The sequence below is a fragment of the Mustela nivalis genome, assembly GCF_964662115.1.
Source record: "Mustela nivalis genome assembly, contig: HAP1_SCAFFOLD_2356, whole genome shotgun sequence".
Lineage (NCBI taxonomy): Eukaryota > Metazoa > Chordata > Mammalia > Carnivora > Mustelidae > Mustela > Mustela nivalis.
In genome coordinates, this window is record NW_028134309.1 from 1 (window position 1) to 6379 (window position 6379).

General features: G+C 37.1%; 1 pseudogene across 1 annotated transcript; it reads left to right on the forward strand.

Moving 5' to 3' along the window:
- Positions 1 to 1157: 1157 nt before the first annotated feature.
- On the forward strand, positions 1158 to 2460 carry LOC309858417 (heterogeneous nuclear ribonucleoprotein A1 pseudogene; annotated as a pseudogene). Its single transcript has one exon. The product of its transcript is annotated as a heterogeneous nuclear ribonucleoprotein A1 pseudogene (transcript).
- The last annotated feature ends 3919 nt before the right edge of the window (positions 2461 to 6379 follow it).

Consider the following 6379-nt stretch of genomic DNA (forward strand, 5'->3'; position numbering starts at 1 on the left):
ATACCAGTCAAGAGCAACTTTGAGTCTTTTAAGGAATTTATCATCATTTCTTTGTTCTTGGTTCATATCCGAAATAGTTCTATATTACACTTGCATAATTTTTAAAGAGCTGACTTTGAAGGAGGCATTCAGTTCCAGCTAGTTCCATATTTTGGCAAGAACTATAATTCTATATATTAAAAAATCATATTTTAGAGTGCCTGGGTGGCTCAGTGGGTTAAATTCCCTGCCTTCGGCTCAGGTTATGATTTCAGGTTCCTGGGATTGAGTCCCACAGTGGGCTCTCTTCTCAGCAGGGAGCCTGCTTCCATTCCTCTCTCTCTCTGCCTGCCTCTCTGCCTTCCTGTGATCTCTGTCAAGTAAATAAATAAAATTTTTAAAAAAACATATTTTATACCAGTTATTCATGTTTATTAACTAAGATATCACAATGCAAATAATACAAGCAGTTGATCTTTATTAATACCTTCAACCAAGATCAAAAAAATATGTCATATTTTCTCCAAAAATTTTATATCATCTGATAGGTCAGATATATATAAAATTACATTTAAAGTTTCAAAAATATCAGCAATATTTTCATTTAGTTGCAAATTTCAAAGAAAATCTACTTTTCCAAACACGACTTTTTATCCTATTTTTTTTTAATTTTGTCGACAACTGATAAATTGTTTAGCGAGACTATAAATGTTAGATCGAAAAAATGATTAATAGATGTAGGTTCAAAATATTATGTTCCATTAAAAATAATTTAGTCTTTGATGAACATCTGTTTGGTAATATGTTGTATCCAGATATTGTAAATCAATGACATATATAAAATTATAGGGAAATGAGACTTTCAGTTCCATTATAAGTAGAGCTTTTAAAATGCTATTTGTCACACCCTGTCATCTTGTCATTATGTAGCATTATGTAGCATTTAAAAAATATATACTCTTCACTTTGAAGTCTTTTAGAAATCTAAAATATGACATTCTATGTTTTGTGTTTCCATATTCCTTTATTGCCAGTTTGAACAAATCCATATGCTTTGATTCAAAGGTAATAAATTCCTCTTATTTGGAAAAATGTTTATTTTTGTTCTCTCACCCTTAGCAGGTGGTTTCATTTTAGCACACTTCAGAGTTATAATTTCATGCTTATTAAAAACATTTATTATCCTTTCTGCCTGTGGACGCCGCCGAGTAAGCATCGTTAAAGTCTCCCCTCCCACCGCCGTCATGTCTAAGTCAGAGTCTCCCAAAGAGCCTGAACAGCTGCGGAAGCTCTTCATCGGAGGTCTGAGCTTTGAAACAACCGATGAGAGTCTGAGGAGCCATTTTGAGCAATGGGGAACACTTACGGACTGTGTGGTAATGAGAGATCCGAACACCACGCGCTCCAGAGGCTTTGGGTTTGTCACCTATGCCACTGTGGAGGAGGTGGATGCAGCCATGAATGCAAGGCCACACAAGGTGGATGGAAGAGTTGTGGAACCAAAGAGGGCTGTCTCAAGAGAAGATTCTCAAAGACCTGGTGCCCACTTAACTGTGAAAAAGATTTTTGTTGGTGGCATTAAAGAAGACACTGAAGAACATCATCTAAGAGATTATTTCGAACAGTATGGGAAAATCGAAGTGATTGAGATCATGACTGACCGAGGCAGTGGCAAAAAGAGGGGTTTTGCTTTTGTAACATTTGATGACCATGATTCTGTAGACAAGATTGTCATTCAAAAATACCATACTGTGAATGGCCACAACTGTGAAGTAAGGAAAGCGCTCTCTAAGCAAGAGATGGCTAGTGCTTCATCCAGCCAAAGAGGTCGAAGTGGTTCTGGAAACTTTGGTGGTGGTCGTGGAGGTGGTTTTGGTGGGAATGACAACTTTGGTCGCGGAGGAAACTTCAGTGGTCGAGGTGGCTTTGGTGGCAGTCGAGGTGGTGGTGGATATGGTGGCAGTGGGGATGGCTATAACGGATTTGGTAATGATGGAAGCAACTTGGGAGGTGGTGGAAGCTATAATGATTTTGGCAATTACAACAATCAATCCTCAAATTTTGGACCCATGAAAGGAGGCAATTTTGGAGGCAGAAGCTCTGGCCCTTATGGTGGTGGAGGCCAATACTTCGCCAAACCACGAAACCAAGGTGGCTATGGTGGTTCCAGCAGCAGCAGCAGCTATGGCAGTGGCAGAAGGTTTTAATTACTGCCAGGAAACAAAGCTTAGCAGGAGAGGAGAGCCAGAGAAGTGACAGGGAAGCTACAGGTTACAACAGATTTGTGAACTCAGCCAAGCACAGTGGTAGCAGGGCCTAGCTGCTACAAAGAAGACATGTTTTAGACAATACTCATGTGTATGGGCAAAAAAACTCGAGGACTGTATTTGTGACTAATTGTATAACAGGTTATTTTAGTTTCTGTTCTGTGGAAAGTGTAAAGCATTCCAACAAAGGGTTTTAATGTAGATTTTTTTTTTTTGCACCCATGCTGTTGATTGCTAAATGTAATAGTCTGATCATGACGCTGAATAAATGTGTCTTTAAAAAAAAAAAAAACAAAAAAAAACAAAAAAACATTTATTATGATCTACATAGATGAATGAAACTTTTATTTTATTAAATTATTTGCCAAAAAATCTGTAATTTTTAAAAATGTATTTCTTTTGAAGGGTTATTTTAGAGCATTCAGAGAGGATCTAGGAGTGTGGTATTATGCAGTTTTTAAGTAGGTATGACATCGTTATTTATATGATTGTTTCTTTAAGGCTTATGTATATTGTCCATTATATGCTATAAAATATTTTGAAAGTAAATTTAAGGTATGTTTCACATAGTTTATTTTTTGGAAAAAAATATTGAAATGACTTATGAAATTCAGTATACTCTCAACATTCGTTTTTTCTGAAATTTACCAATTGTCTATTGAACCTATTTTATGGCAGATATTACTTCATACTACACTGGTAAATGAAATACTTGGATTTGTAGAACGTTTATTTGAATGGGTGAGAAAATTAAAAGGTATAAACCTGAATAAAAATTGCATAGTGTATTCAAAAATGATGAGTACAATGGGGAAAAAGAAAAATTAGATCAGGGTGAGAAAAATCAAGGTTGCTAGGCAGGGAATGGGGAGGTAAGAATTTTAATAGGAAGATCAGGGTAGTTACAATGAAGCTGACAATTGAACAAACGTATGGAAAGGTGATGAATTTGCCCAGAACTATCAGCAATAAGGTCACTCCAGACAAAGGAATTGGCTATCTTGAAGGCCATAAGGTTGGATCGTGCCTGGCATATCTGAGGAATAGCAAGGAGGCCACTGTGAGGGACTGAAGAGTAGCAGGGAAAGAGGTCACAGAGGTCACATGAGTGGCTAGATCAGTTAAAAGCTTAGAAGTCATTGTAAAACTCTGGCTTTTATATTTGGGAATTTACTGTATGATAGAATTTCTGCTTATAACTGAGAGTTCAAATGTCCATAAAATTTCAAGGATTCTTATTCTAGTAAGACATAATAAAGAAAAAGAGTTCATATTTTCACATGGTGTAACAAATGCTCGGAGATCCAAGTGTAGGAAGCTATGGGAGCACAGAAGAAGGCACGAAAATCACACCAATATATTTGAAGACTGTGACTATATATAAATTTGTATTTTCTAGATTTTTTTATAGTCATGGAATCACACAGTATATTCTATTCATTGCCTGGCTTTTCTTTTCTCAGCATCATTACTTTGAGAATCTCCAATTGTAAATAGTTCATTTTGATGTTGAATAGTAATCTCTTTAATGAATAGATCATAATTTGTCTTTGCTCTATTGATAGACATTGATGAACATTTCCACTGTTTTCAATTCTTAAAAATAAAGCTGCTATGAAATTCATATACAAGTCCTTGTATGAACATAGGGTTTGTTTCTCTTGGTTAAATGCCTAGAAGTAAAATGGCTATTTGTGTAACTGCAACATATTTTGCATTTAAAAAAATATTTCAAACTATTTTCCAAAGTGGTGGTATCATGATATATGCCAACAACAGTTTAGATTTTTTGTTGCTTCTCAATCTAGCTCAGATGAAGTACAATTAGCCTTTATAATTTTAGCCATTCTAATAGATATGTAAGCATGTCTCATTATGATTTTAATTTGTATTTCTTTAATGTCTAAATGTTGATAAATTTGTCATGTGCTTAAAAGCCATCCATATGCTTTTGGTGACATGTCTCTTCAATAATTTTCTTCACATGTAAAATTGGATACTCTGTTTGGTTATTAGTAAGGTATTTTATTTTTATTCATTTTTTAATAAACAGAGTAGATGTCCATTATCAGATATATAATTTGCAAATCCCTTCTCCATCTTAACGGTTTCTCAATGGAGCTTTGATAGCTGTGTCTTTCAAGAAATATGCTAATTCTTTCCTGGTACACGGAGGTATGACTAGAACATTATCAATGTTGACCTTTGCAAAGAAAATCATGGCTTAAGATATATGTAGTCTGCGGTTGTTGGGAGTATTCTGTAATATCAAGCATATCTAGTTAGTTGATAATTTTGTTCAAGCCTTACATATCTTACCAATTTGATGACCATTTGTCTATATAATCTCAAAATAAAGGTGTTGAAACTTTTTTCCATTTCTCTTCTAAGGTAGAAGTTATGATTTTTGTTCTTAGTTTTCCCCTATATATCCCCAAATCTGTTATTAAGTATTAAAAGTCAAGAATTATTATACTCCCTGATGAATTCATCCTTTTACTCTTCTGTAATTTTGCCTTGATCTTTATGTCTGATAATGAAATTTGCTTTAAAATCACTTTTCATTATCTTGATATAACCACCAAAGTTATAGTGTGATTAGTGTTAATATAGCATATTTTTTCTTTTACTTTATAAAGCACTTCTATATTTAATCCAAAAAAAAACAGCTTTTTAGCTCTGGAAGCATCTTTCTAAATTATCTTTTTTTTTTTTTTTAATGAAGCAGTAGCAATTTTTGTTAAGGGACCTAAACTGGAAGTAGGTTTATTTATTAATTTATTTAGTAAAGATTTTATTTTGTTTATTGACAGCAAGAGAGAGAGAGAGAGAGGAAGCGCACAAGCGGGAGGAATAACGTGCAAAGGGAGAGAAAGAAGCAAGCTCCTTGGGGTGCAAGTAGTCCCATGCAGGGCTGGATCCCTGTACACTGGAATCATGACCTCAGCCAAAGGCAAACATCTGCTTAAACAACTGAGTCATCCAGGCACCCCTAGAAAATTAAAAAAAAAAAAGACCTTTTAAAAACATTTTGTTTGTTTCTTTTTTTTTTAAATATTTTATTTATTTGACAGACAGAGAGACAGGAAGAGGAACTATAAGCAGGGCAGAGGGAAAAGGAGAAGCAGGTTTCCCACTGAGCAGAGAGCCTGATGTGGGGCTCCATCCCAGGACCCTGGGATCATGACCTGAAAAGAAGGGACACTTACGGAGGAAGCCACCCAGACACCTCTTTCCTTTGTTTTTAATATATGGCAACTGATGCTTCCCAGCCATGAGGAGCATATTACCCATTGATTAAATCTTTGATAACAACCTATTTAAAGAGGTGTGTAAATATATACTTACTCAGATTTATAACTTTGTGTTTTCTTCATAGTTTGGGGCTGGACCCCATGGTCACAACACTGCTTCCAGTCTTTGCCTTCCCATCTGTTGATACCAGGCATTTGGTCAGCAAAGCAAATTAGTATCATAATTAATAAGCCCTTGGCACCATATCTCTGGAGCAGGGGTTGCACTTAGCCAAGGCCCAGAGCAGTTGACCTCCCGAAGCTAGTGCTATAGCCCCAAGGACTACGTCCCTGCCACCAGAACTCAGTCTTACATGTTATGCTAAGGAGACAAAACCAAAACAGAAAAGCTCCGACAGCTTTCACTGGCATGCCTCATCTCCCACTCCCTCGACGTCCAGGCAGTACCAGATGCCAGGAGGGGTTTTGGTCCAACATATGGGAGGGAAGGAAGTAGCCACGAGCAAGTACCTGCCTCGCTGTGCCTTTCTTTCATGAGCAGGTTGTAAGGAGGAGGAAGAGGAAGGGGAAGTGAGGTGAACTTCAAAGGGTGAAGGCCTCAGGTAGGCAGCTGGCTCCTGCCAGTAGGAAAGGGACAAAGGAGAAGGCAGTGAGTCTTGCAGGGAGGGTGGGGGGTAAGGGTTACAGCTTATGATGAAAACTGGACAGGAGTAATAGGGATACTAGTCATTTGAGTCCACCATTGGCAAGCTGGGCTGGGTGTCAGGGCAGATAGGCCTCCCTGGGCAACGGCACATGAGAGAAGGTGGAATTCTTCCCTGAGGAGCAGGTGGAGCTTTGGGTGTTGGGAAAGCATAGACAGTATTGTTCCAGGGCCAA